This window comes from Hyaena hyaena, unplaced genomic scaffold, assembly GCF_003009895.1.
Source record: "Hyaena hyaena isolate Hyena2069 unplaced genomic scaffold, ASM300989v1 scaffold_390, whole genome shotgun sequence".
NCBI lineage: Eukaryota > Metazoa > Chordata > Mammalia > Carnivora > Hyaenidae > Hyaena > Hyaena hyaena.
Genome location: NW_024081018.1, coordinates 906,797 through 920,397, shown reverse-complemented (window position 1 = coordinate 920,397; position 13,601 = coordinate 906,797). Strand labels below are relative to the sequence as shown.

Sequence of the window (13,601 nt, the reverse complement as noted above, 5' to 3'; positions counted from 1 at the left end):
TTTTTCCTTCTCCCCCCTCCCCCCCCCCCCCGCCCATAGTTACCCCACCCCCAACATGGAACGAATGCGTAAGGAAAAGATGAAGTGCAGGCTTTGATTCTGGGAGCCCAAACTCACATGTCTATGAAGATAAAAGCAGACTGTGATCCACATACATGGATAAAAACTATAGAGATTCAGGGTTAATCACATTGGAATTTTTCAATTTCTACAGCCCAGAATCCAGAAGTCACAGATCTTTTAGGTCCTTCTGGATGCCCCACAGGGAATCTGCACTGTTCTGGAGCTCAGCCACTTGGTCAGCCTTCCGCATCTGGTTGATAACACTGGTTAACCCCTGAGCACTCAGGATACATGGAAGGCTCAGGAAGACCTCATTCTCAATGCCATTCGTCCCCTTCACCATCACTGACCCGGGATAAATCCTGGGTAGATTTTTGATATGCATCCAGTGAGGTTAGCCACACTTATCCAGTAGCCATCCAGTACATATCCTTTGGGCTTCATGTTTCTGTAGGCACTTCTGGTCACCATCATATATACTTCCTTCCAATCTTCACTATCATTGGCCCTTCCCGTTTCTGGATTCAGTTCCTAAAGAGAAGTGCCCTGCCACATGTACAATCTCACTAAAGACACCACATTGTCCCCAAACTTGGCAGTTGCTGGGATGAATGCCAAATTTTTCAGCCAGAAGATTGCAAAATCTTGCACTCACTTCCAATCATGTGGTGCTCAGGTAATCCAGTTAGTGTCCAGGTAACATATGTGAGAATGTGAGAATCCACTGGATTGGGAACTATGATTATGATGCACTTGGGCTGTCCTTGATGATCTGAAGAAGAATGAATCTGAAGACATTAATATTCCCCTGCACCAGATTGAGATGACTCTCTTCATCTGGCTGGTGGACTCCTGCATTTTCCATCACAGACTTTTCAGTCACAGAGTAATCTTTATCTGCCACAATTTTTGGTCTGAAGAAGTCACCTCCCATGCTGCAGAGGCACCATTTCTTTTTTGAGTTTGTCTTCTAACACATCCACAAGGGCAAGTTCATCATTTAGAGACTTTCCCAGAATGCTACTGACACATGCCACCAGCTTATTCAACACCTACTACAATGATTTTATTGTTTGGTACTATTGCTATTGCTTCTTCTGCAACCAGGGCCATCAGTTTTTCCTAAGAGTTGCCACTGAGCACAGGAGAGAGAAGGCTCTGGGGATGCTGTGGTGACTGTGGTGGCTGTGCGAAGAAGACAATAGCTCCAGCCTGCCTTGCCTCTGCTCACTCTGCTCATCCCATCCACACATCCAGGTCCATAGGGACAGCTGGGTCTTCACTTGCTGTATGATCTTCAAAGGTACTACATAGCATAGCGCACGAGGGCCACTGCTACAGACCAGGCCCCCAGGTCAAAGGCCACACACACAGCGTGCACATCCTGGAGTCACTGAACCCAGTACTCCCAGGCAGCATGGGGTCTCCTGCCATTGGTGCTCACAATCCTCTCTTTATTCTGGTTCTTTCTGGTCCCTCCCTGAGGTGAGATCGTGGTTCCCCATTTGTGAGGAGTAGGAATAAAAATTAAAATAATAATTACCATGGGGGCACCTGAGTAGCTCAGCCGGTTGAGCGTCCAACTCTAGATTTTGGCTGAGGTCATGATCCGATGGTTGTGGGCTCTGTGCTGAGTATGAAACCTGCTTGGGACTCTCTCTCTCTCCTTCTCTCTCTGCCCCTCCTGCTGGCTCATGCTCTCTCTCTCAAAATAAAATAAAATAAAATAAAATAAAATGTAAAATAAAATAAAATAAAATAAAATAGCTACCATTTATTACTATGAGCCAGGATCTTTACTGATATGCCCTTATTTACTCCTGAAAACCTTTTAAGGACATGATATTGTTTTCTGCATTTACAGATCAGGAAATTGAGGATCAGTGTAATCGGGTGACTTGCTGTAAGTCACAGAAGCAATTTCTGTTTGTGACACCTACAGTTAGGCTCCTCCCCTTCCCCAGCTCTATTACTCATGAGCAGAGGTGGAATTACTGAGAAAGTCCTGAAGCTATGCTCTGGGCCCCCTCATTGCACCACCCTGCCCAAGGCCCTAGAAATTGATTCATGGGGCCACATATCTTTGTGACATTTGCAAAAATAAAATATTTTAATATTTTGCCTACAGGAGAGTCCCCCACTGATTCCACAGATTCCCTGCTCAGATTCCTCCCATTCGTATCCCCTTCTCTGCTCTGTTTGTTTTCCTTAGCCCTGTCACTAATACACCATGTGCTTTATATGATTTATTGATCATCCTAGGCACCACTCACAATGCATTTTGAATGAATGAATGAATGAATGAATGAATACAGCCATTGTCCTTATGCTCAAAGCTATCCTGTGCCATAGGTCAAGCAAATATATAAAAATGTGAAAAGTGACTTGCTCAAAGGCCTCCACTTACAAACCCGATCCCCTTTCTCTTGCTCTGAGATGCCTTTGAACTTGGTCATGCCTCCGTTTCCTCTGGCCCTAACATTACAATTTACTCATAGACCAGACATCATCTTACTGGTGTTTCATCCTTGACTCCTCTCTCTCAACAAGTTCCCTTATCCCAAATCCTATCAACTGTCTCCCAAGTGTCTCTCAAACTAATCGCTATGTTTATCTCCACGTCCTCATCACAGACGGGGTCTCCATCAGCTTCCTGGCCTCCTCTCTGCCCCTAGTCTGTTCCCTACAGAGCTTCTGAAGACTGATTTTCCTGCTGGAATTACTGCCATGAATTCTCATTTCTTAGAGATCGTATCTCAAATCCTTAGCCTGACCCACGAGGCTCACATTGGTTTCCCCCCGCCTGCTCCCCAGTTTCTCAAACTTATCATCTCCCTGACTAGGAGCCTTTACACATGCTCTACGTACTTCAGATGCCAGAACAGTCTTCCCCTCCTCCCTCCCTACCATCCTACTTAATTTTTTACTCACTCTTCTGGTCAAGCATCACTTCCTCAGGGCTACCTTCCATGTCCACGCACACTGAGTCAGAGCCCCTGTGAATTAGTTTTATAGCTCCCTGTATATCTCTGCCTAGAACTGATTACAACTGATATAAATAACCAACTGTATAATACTGGGTGTTTGATCTGGTGTTGTGACCCCTCCCTCCAGCCTCCTCCCCAGTCAAAGACCCGAGTTCCCAGAGGGCAGGGACCATGTCTGCCTTGCTCACTGCTCTATCTTTGTTTTGTTTGTTTGGCTGAAGGAATAAAGCCCTTCATTCCTTCCTCACAGAAGCCTGGAAATGAGTGTTTCTTATCAGCTGGCAGAAGTGCCCCATCTGGTCCTTTCAGGACCTGGGTTCCCTCCATGCTGTGGCTCTGTTATCCCTAGGAGTTGTCGTCTGCGTAGTTGAGGCTAGGTCATCGCCACCTCTGGGCCGGAGCCAGCAGGAAGGAGGGGGAGAATTTTCTAGGTCTTGGTTTGGTTCCAGGGGTCCATTACTGACTAACAAACAGCCCCGAGATATAGTGCTAAAAGACATCGACCATTTCATTATCCTCATTGACTCTGTGGGTCCATGAGGAATGCTGGGAATTTGGACAGAACACAGGGAAGTGGCTTGTCTTTGTGCTGTGTACTGTCTGGGGCCTCAGCGAAGACTCGAGACTCAAATGACCGGGTGACTCAAATGGTTGGGGTTGAATGTTATGGAGGTATCTTGACTCACCTGGTGCCTGACTGGAGGACTAGGCTCAGCCAGGCCTGTACCCAGGGACCCACAGGTGGCCTCTCCAATTGGTGGCTTCAGGGGAGTTAGCTTTTGTGATGAAGGCTCAGGGCTCCAAGAGCTAGAGTCCTCAGAGAACGAGATAGAAACCTCTCTGCCCTAGCCTTAGAAGGCACGTTATAGTTGGAGACTGCCTAGGTCATAGATCCCCTACCTCTTGTTAGGAAGAGGGTGGAAGGATTTGTGTCATATTTTAAAGCCATTATAGCCAGAGGGACACATGCCAGTTTCGCTCACATTCCCCTACTGAGCACGTAGGTTTATGGTCCCAGCTAAATTCACAGTGCTGGAGAACACATGTCCCTAGCCATGTGCCTGACATCAATTTTATTATAAAGAAAGAGGGAGAATGGATTTGGACCAACTGTTGCATTCTGCTACGGCTATTCCTCTGGCCACCAAATATCCAGGTGCACTTCCTCTTCCCACACGTGAAATATGCTTCTCCCTGGGGGATAAAACCCCAAAGTTCCATTGACTGCCCCTTTGTTGAATGACTGTGTGTTTGCGGAGTATCTGTGTCCAGCCTGTCCACTATAAATATAGGGTGGACAGAGGCAGTGTTTCATTTCTTAACCTAGAGCCTCGAGGTGGGCTAGTTCTGAGTGGGGAGGCAAAAATCAGGTAGTAGTGGCCTGTTAGGAGTGAAGCAAAATCTGTTCTCCCTTTATCTTGGTACTTAATTCCATCTATTTACAGAGTAGGAAAAACAATAATTGTTAATTGAAAAGAATGTCTGTCTCATTGTGCATCTGAAATTAATTCCAGATGGATCAAAGATTCAAATGTAAAAAATAAACCATAAAATGCCAGGGGAAAAGATTAGAGCAGTTTGTAGAAGAAGATAAATAAAAGGCTGACAATGGTATGAAAAGACATGTACTTGAGGATGAGGGGAGACAGGGACCCTCGTGCGTTATTGGTTGGTGTTTAAACGGATCATTTTTACAAAGGGGGATTCGGCCATATCTTTCAAGATGTCAAATGTTCCATACCCTTTTATCCGAAAACTGCATTTCTAGGTACTTATTCTACAGATATACAGTATTCCCACAACAGAGCAAAACTATATGCCAAGGATGTTCAGTGCAGGCTTGTTTAGAATAGCTAAGTAGCTGGAAACCACCTAAATGCCCCTCCATGGGAAACTATTAAATAAAGTAGAATCCCACGCAGCTGTTAAAAAGAATATGGTAGATTTATCAGTACTCACATGGAAAAACGTCCAAGGAACTGCAATAATCAGAACCAAAAGGCAATTTGGAGGGCATGGTGCATAGTGTAAATTCGTCTCTATTAAGAAAGAAAACAAGTTGGGGCGCCTGAATGGCTCAGTCAGTTAAGCATCCAACTTTGGCTCAGGTCATGATCTCACGGTTCGTGGGTACGAGCCCTGTGTTGGGCTCTGCTGACAGCTAGCTCAGAGCCTGGAGCTTGCTTCAGATTCTGTGTCTCCCTCTCTCTCTGACCCTCCCCTGCTCAAGCTGTCTCTCTCTCTTTCAGAAATAAATAAAACATTAAAAAAAAAAAAGAAAGAAAACAAGCAACCTAATTTGTAGGTATTTTAAAAAATGCCTGGAAAGATTCATAGAAAGTTTTAACAATGGTTACTTCAGGGGGAGCAAGGTGAAGGTTGTGGAGAGCAGTAGGATGTATACTTTTTCCTTTATGTCCTTCTCCATTGTATGGATTGTTTTAATTGTGTTAAACATGTATCACCTCTTTTATAGGAGAATCAAAGTTAGAGCTATGGCTATTCCTAAGGAAGAAGACAAGGGAATGAAAGAGAGGGCATAGGGCCCTTTAACTATATGTACAATGTTATGTTTCTCAGAGAAATTGAGGGCACTTGGGTGGCTAGGTCGGTTGAGTGTCCCACTCTTGATTTTGCCTCAGGTCATATATGATCTCAATCTCATGCCTGGTAAGTTCGAGCCCTGCATCAGGCTCTGACTGTGGAGCCTGCTTGGGATTCTCTCTTTCCCTCTCTCTCTCTCTAGCTAGCTCCCACCGAACTAGCTCTCTCTCAAAAATAAAATAAATAAACCTTTAAAAACTTTAAAGAAATGGCAATGGCTAAGAAATGGTAAACTTTGTTCATTCCATTTTACCACCACCACCACCATGATGAAACCATAAGTGATAATATGTTAAGAGCTGATAAAGCTGGTAGGTGGGTCCTGGGGCGCTCATTATATAACTCCCTATGCTTTTCTAAATGCTTGGAACATCTTACAACTTAAAAGATGCTTTTAAAAAAGGATTCGTTCTATACAACAGCATAAAATAAATGGAAAGGAAGTCAGAGAAATGAAGCAACTTGGTAAATTCAACCATAGTCTCATAGGAAGGAGCTACGGAAGGTTAACGTTTCCCATTTGGACTCTCGGGTGCCGCTGAAGAAACGCTAGGGATGACGTTGCTTAGAGAAAGCGATGGTGCCAGCCCCGCGGAGAGGCTGGAGCCCCACGCCAGAGCCGGGCCGGGTACGCAGGGAGGAGGCTGTGCTGGTCCGGGTGGGTGGAGCAGGTGAGCGGGGAACCCTGGGTGGTGCAGGGGGGCGGTGGCAACCTGGAGTTTGCCGCCAGCGCCCCCGGGGGCCGAGGACCTGCGGGAGGACAAGGGGTTAGCACTGGGCAGCGCTGTGCTCGTCCAGGCCTCCAGGTGACCCCTGCACCTCTTTGTTTGCTCCTGCCACACCCACCACGTCATCATCTGCCAACCTAAGGAGCAGTAGGAGCAGCCCTGTCTCCTTTCTCCCAGGTACTGCTTCTGGGGGAGACTGAGCAGCACCCCAACTCCCGCACTGGAAGCCGGGAGAGGAGGGCCTCCCACCCCGGCCCTCGCTCCCTTCCCTCTGACCCCTCCCTCCAGGCAGAGCCTTAATCTGCTGCACTTGCAGTTCTTTGATCCATTTCGGTTTCCTTTCTTTTGAAAAAAAAACTAACCGCAGGGCTGCGAGTATTGCCAACCTGACTCTGTTGCTTTGAAAACCCTCTTCCTGTGAACCTGAGATGTGGGTGACAAAGCAGTAAAGGACAGAGGCCTGTGGGTCTCACCAAGGGCCTTTGTTCTGGGCATTGATGTTATGTCACCCGCAGGCAGAGGGGAGGCCTAGAGTCTGTTCTTGAACTCGGAGGGCTGTCCCAGGCAGGGTCACCGTGTCGTTGCTGGGGTCCTACCTAAGTGACATACGTGCAGGTACACGGGAGGATTCCCACACAGGGAGGTGGACTTGGGCCGACAAGTGTCCTTCCAGCCGGGTCCCAGGCCAGCTTCTGCCGCTCCGCCACCTCAGATACCCCAGTGCAGACCCCAGGCTTCAGACAGGCCCAGGGCTGCTTCTCTCCAGAGCGGCTAAGACGCAGGGCACACACCCTCCTGCAGCTGCTGCCTCTGTGTGTGTGTGTGTGTGTGTGTGTGCGTGTGTGCGTGCGCACGTGTGCACAGTCCCTCAGGCCCCTGCAGAGAGACAGAGAGTTTCTGGGTTCCAGTCCTGGCAGGGACTATAAGCCCCGCTGAGCACACAGCTCACCAGTGCATTGTTTGATGTCCAGGGTTGTTTCTGGGCTGGCGCCTGGCTTCTCGGTGTCCCCGATTTTGTATTCTTGTTGCTGAACTCTTGGGAGCCAAGGGCTGGCAGCCAGCCAGTGCATGCAGGGCTCCACGCTGGAATCCTTAAACACATCATCGCGTTTCAAATTCAGAACAACGGAATACTAGCATCCTTAGCATCCTTGCTTTTACAGAGGAGGAGACTGAGGCCCAAGAAAGTCAAATAGCTCTCCAGAGTTACCAGCTGGGAATGGGGGCCAGGGGTGGGGGGGCCGGGATTGGGTCTCTTCTCACTTCCAGGCCTGCTCCCCAACTCCTCTTCCCTGCTCTTCTGTGAGGATTGCATGGGGCTGGGGATGCGGGGAGGAGCCCTTACTCTTCACCTTGACCAGTGGGAGCACCGACAGCACATGGGAGCAGAGTGTATGGCCCTTATTCTGCCCCACATCTCCTGTGGGGCAGCCATGATCTGGCTGCATCCCTCATCTGAGGCCACGGCTTGTGTCAGGGCTGTCTCCTTCCAGACAGGTTCTAGTCACCCCCTTGACCTCTCACCCCATCAGACCTAGCAGTGGATGGACTGCTAGCGGTCCAACTTCCTGGAACCCTTTCCTGCCCCCTGCCCTTACCTTTGATCATACTTCCTTGATCGAAAGCTCCTCAATGGCCCCATCTGAGTGCGCCATCTCCTTCCCTCTGGGTCCCTGCCTGACCCATGCCATCCTGCCAGTTCCCTGGCAAAGACCGCAGTGTCTGCTGAGTCACCACAGGCGGCAGCTGGGATCATGGGGGCCCCTTTTTAAATTCCTGCACTTTTCTTTGGCTCTGCTTGTACCCTCACCCCTCCTCACCACCTGCTTCGCCTCCACTCCCACCTGCAGCTCTTCCACAGCCAGATGCCGGGGATGTTTAAGGGATGACAGGCACAGCTAAGCACCCCTTGCCCCTACGCCACCCGCCCGCGATGCATCCAGGAATCACAGGCGTCACGGGCCCGTCATAGAGGCGCTGGGTGCCTGGGACAAGATATCTTGGGAGCCAATGCATGGGAACAGGATGATCTCATATTGCTGGGAGAGCCTTCTTCCCTGGGGCCCGCGACCAGGAAAACTCACCGGCTCAGCCGCCCTCTCACTCACTTGCAATGCAGACAGGGGCTGACTCCCTGCCAGGCCTCCCCCCCCCCAAGGGACCTGCTTGTCACTTCCTCAAGGAGAGGGTCCCCCGGTCTCGCTGAGGCTGGCTGCCCTGCCACGTGCTCCCGGTTCATCCCATCCCGCCTTGTTTTGAAACCCTCATCACACTGATATCCCTTACTGTCCCTTCTACTCCCTAAAAGCAGGTCCTGTGTCTGTGCTGCTCACTGCTGTGTCCCCAAGTGCCTGGCACAGGGCCAGGCACACGGTGGGAGAACCACAAGCTGTTGAATTGAGATGAAAAAAATGGTAATTGAGTCAATGCTGTGCAGATTCCTCCTCTCCTATCTAGGTGGCCACTGAGAGAGCAATAACCAGAGCCACAGGCTGGGTCCTGGAGAAGATGTCAGCCTGCAGAGTCTGGAGCCTGGGCTCTGGTCCCTGGCATGGCTCATACGCACCGCATGGCTTGATTGGTCTCTGAGCTCTTGGTCCCTCAGCTATAAGGTGGGGGTAATACTTCTATTCATTTTCTACTGCTTCATAATAAATTATCATAAACTTAGCAGCTTAAAACAGCATAGGGGCACCTAGGTGGCCTCAGTCAGTTAAGCGTCTGACTTCGGCTCGGGTCGTGATCTCACAGTTTGTGGGTTCGAACCCCACATCGGGCTCTGTACTGACAGCTTAGAGCCTGGCGCCTGCTTCAGATTCTGTGTCTCCCTCTCTCTCTGCCCCTCCCCTGATTGCGCTCAGTCTCTCTCTCAAAAATAAAGAAACATCGGGGCGCCTGGGTGGCTTAGTCGGTTAAGCGTCCGACTTTCGCTTAGGTCATGATCTCGTGGTTCGTGGGTTCGAGCCCCGCGTCGGGCTCTGTGCTGACTGCCAGCTCAGAGCCTGGAGCCTGTTTCAGTCTGTGACTCCCTCTCTCTCTGACCCTCCCCTGCTCACGTTGTCTCTCTCTCTCTCCTAGAAATAAATAAAAGATTTAAAAAAAAATAAAGAAAGAAACATTTAAAAAATTTTAAAAAACCAGTGCAGGGGCGCCTGGGTGGCTCAGTCGGTTAAGCCTCCTTCATGTCAGGTCATGATTTCACAGTTCGTGGGTTTGAGCTCCGTGTTGGGCTCTGTGCTGACAGTTAGCTCAGAGCCTGGAGCCCGTTTCTGATTCTGTGTCTCCCTCTCTCTCTGACTGTCCCCTGCTCACGCTGTCTCTCTCTCTCAGAAATTTAAAAAAAAACAAAACAAAACCCAGCACATATTTTTCATTCACAGTATCTGTGGGTCAGGAGCCTGGGCACAGCTTACTTGGGTCCCCTGGAAGGATGAGAAGGATGAGGTTCAAGATGTCGGCCAGGGCTATGTCCTCCTCTGGGTGCCCCAGTGGGGCGGATCCACTTCCAGGCTCACACAGGTTACTGACAGAATTCATCTCCTTGTGGTTGTAGGACTGAAATCTATTTTTTTTTTAGGTTTATTTATTTATTTTGAGAGAGAGCGAGCGAGCGTGCAAGCATGAGCAGGGGAGGGGCAGAGAGAGAGACTGAGAGAGAGAATCCCAAGCAGGCTCCTTGCTTTCAGTGAAGAGCCTCACGTAGGGCTCCATCTCATGATCCGTGAGATCATGACCTGAGTCAAAACCAAGAGTCCCCCGGGTGCCTCTGCGTAGGACAGAAATCTTTTTGTTGGGTGTTGGATGGAGGCTGCCCTAGTTCCTAGAGGCCACCCACAGATCCCAGTCAGGAGACCCTGTCCATAGGCTCTGAACTTGGCAGCTTGCTTCTTCAATGTCAGCAAGAGAGGATGTCTCTATACCAATCTGCAAGTAAGACTGAGTCTTTTATAACAGGAGGTAATCATGAGAGTGACACCCCACCATCTCTGCCAGTATTGCTTATCTATTGGCATCTTGGTTATTCTATTGGTTAGAAACAAGTCACAGGTCCTGCCCACACTCAAACAGAGGGGATTACAAAAGGCATGAACATGAGGACATAGGGATTGCACCAGTCACTTTTTTATTTTTAAAAATTTTTTACATTTATTTGCTTTTGAGAGACAGAGACAGAGTACAAGTGGGGGAGGGACAGAGAGCGAATGAGACAGAATCCGAAGCAGGCTCCAGGCTCTGAGCTGTCAGCACAGAGCCCAACGTGGGGCTCAAACTCACGAACCATGAGAACATGACCTGAGCTGAAGTGGGAGGCTCAACGGACTGAGCCACCCAGGCGCCCCATGCCGGTCACTTAGAATTTGTCTCCTACAATACTAATCCCTCTCTCATAGAATTCTTGGGAGAACCGAGGAAAAGAATATATGAAAGCACTTCACACGGTGCCTGGCACTTTGTCAGAACTCAGAAAATGTCACAAAAGGGGGCTAGCAGCAACTGTCTTTTCCTTTGGCCTACTTTGAAATAGGATATGTTGGTCCACTATCGGTGGACCCACCATGCCCTATTGCCTTTGCCTTTCACCAATAGGCTGCGTCAGCCATCTACATCATCTGCCTAGATCTTGAAGGCAGTTGACTTTGCCATGTGATATTAACCAGTGTGATCACATAGGTGTTCTTGCTATTGTAGTTCTTGACAGATAAGGCTGTATCTTACTAATGTTTCTAGCCTGTGGGGGGCCTAGGATTGAGTTGAGTTTAACTTGGAGGCTCCAAGAGTGTTGAGCCACAGCACCAACCAGAATGGTCTGAGTCCACAGCTAGCGCACAGGGAGCATGTGGTGGTTGGCAGGGAGGGAGGGGGCAGAGGCAGGTTGGGTGGATGAGTCAGGGAGGTGCGGGAAGAGTCTTGGCAGGTCCAATGTCAGGCTCTGTTCCGAAAAGACCTGAAGCTCTTGTTGCCATGTCTGCTCACCTCCCTCAACCCCCAGCTCTCTTCCCCTCTTACTGTTTGAGCCCCTGCCTTTGAGCAGGGTCTCTGTGGGATCTGGGTGTGGAAGGCTGTGCCTGTTCTGATGAGGGAAGAAAAGATGGATTCTTTCAGAAATAGACCATCCGGGCTGGGCAGGGTCTTAGCCCCCGGGAAGTGGTCAACAACTGTCTTTAGGTTACAAGACAAGCAGTCATGTTGGTTGAGTGCCAGCTCATGACTCGGGCTCCACACTTCACATATTTCAATTCCTCTGTTGTCTCAATCTTCAAGGTGGATAAACTAAAGTCCAGAGAGGGAATGCGGGTTCCCCTGACCACACAACTACTGGATGGAAGAGTTAGGACAGAACCTAAGTATTTGGACCATAGATCCAATGTTTTCTCTCTATGACACCCCTTGCATGCAGGCCTGTGGACCCGCTGATGCTGGGGGTGGGGCACACCTTCCCTGGCCCAGGTCTCCATGAAGAGTGCCCTGGCTTCCAAGCTCCTCATTTCTTCTTTCCCTGTGTCCCCACTTCCAGCACTTTCTCCCCTCAGTGTGCTCCTTCCACGGAGTCTGTACCACATCGCTCCTTCTCAGCCTGGCCAACACCAGCGATGGAGGCTGATCCAGATCCTGAGCACAGAGATTCTTTCCCAGCAGACACAGAGGCCGTCTGAGGCTTGCACGTCTGGGTGTTTGGTGCCCGAGTCTAATCTGCAGAAGATAAACCAGAGGGATAATTTCTGTCATTTCTGGACAGAGCCATGGCCCTGGGAGCTAGAGTCACTTCTGAGAGGCAGAGGACGGGCCTCCGCAGTGGGAGGGGTAGTGGTGAGGAGGGTCCTGCCTGGCGGGGTCGTCTCTCCTGGGGCAGGTGGGCCTCGTCAATCCAGGAGAATTCACCCACCCAAATCAAGAAGAGGAGAGGAGGCACTTGTTCAGGGCCCCGGGCTGTAATAACTGCTGAAAGTCTGAGACATTTGTAAATCCCACGTGCGGGAGGCCTCTGTTACTCCCTGTGCTTTCCCTGAAGGGGTCCGAGGTAAAAGGCATGTGCTTGTCTTCAGGGTGGGAAGAGAAGGGAGCTGGGTGCCTGTGTTCCTTGTGCACCCGAATTAGGTATGGGGAGGCCTAGAGCAGCCGGCCAGAGCTGAGAGAAGATGGCTGTGTCCCCGCAGGGGTGGGAGACAGCCTGGACCGAAGCCAGAGCTGGGCTGAGGCTCTGTCAGTGCTGGCAGTTGGCTGCTGGGAAGGCTCCGATGGTCTGGCATCACCCTGCAGCTCAGCCTGACTTCCGAGAAAACACTCTCAAACTGGTCAGCGACCCAGGGGAAGCGCCTTCTGCAGACTAATTCCACTTCCTTTCATAAGTGGGAGCCAATGCAGACTCTTCAGGGGTAGAAGCTAGAAAGGAGAGAGCACACAACAGATCCACATGTACCTGTCTCTTATCTTATTTGGGGCTACGGACCCCCTATCCTCCTTGAGCCTGTGCTGCGGGACACACATGTGATCCCAAAGAATCACAGGAAGCCCACCCAGTCACACACAACCTCCACAAACACACCACATCCATCACACACCACAACACTCAGCAGCATGCAGCCATGTAGAATCACACGGAATCACACTCATGCATCAGGAGGCCATGACGGGATCACACACACACACTACACACAGTGAGCCTTAGGCACACACAGACACACTTGCCCATCCAGCTGCACTAATCACGCACATCTGGACACGGTCCCACACAGGATTCTGATTCCTGCACGGTCACACACAGACTCACACCACCCCACACAACCTCTGTGCATTCAACGCCACACATTGGCATGCGAGAACACACATAGGTCATAGGCAATCACACACAAGTACACACAGTCACGGGCCACTCCATGGAACATACAGTCGTGGGGCAGGCTGTGAATGGAGCTTTAATACAAGCAGCAGGGGAAGGGGGCTGGGGGGCCCTGTCCTCAGAAACGGAGGTCAGGGGCGCCTGGGTGGCTCAGGCGGTTAAGCGTCCAACTTCGGCTCAGGTCATAATCTCACGGTTCGTGGGTTCAAGCCCCACATCGGGCTCTGTGCTGACAGCTAGCTCAGAGCCTGGAGACTGCTTCAGATTCTGTATCTCCCTCTCTCTCTGACCCTCCCCTGCTCATGCTGTCTCTCTCTCTCTCTCACAGAAATTAATAAAACATTTTTAAAAAATTAAAAAAAAAAAAAAAGAAACGGAGGT

At 50.0% G+C, this 13,601-nt stretch overlaps 1 pseudogene; it reads right to left on the bottom strand.

The window, feature by feature from the left end:
• Positions 1-229: 229 nt before the first annotated feature.
• Positions 230-8,037, bottom strand: LOC120244532 (annotated as a pseudogene).
• Between the last annotated feature and the right edge of the window lie 5,564 nt (positions 8,038-13,601).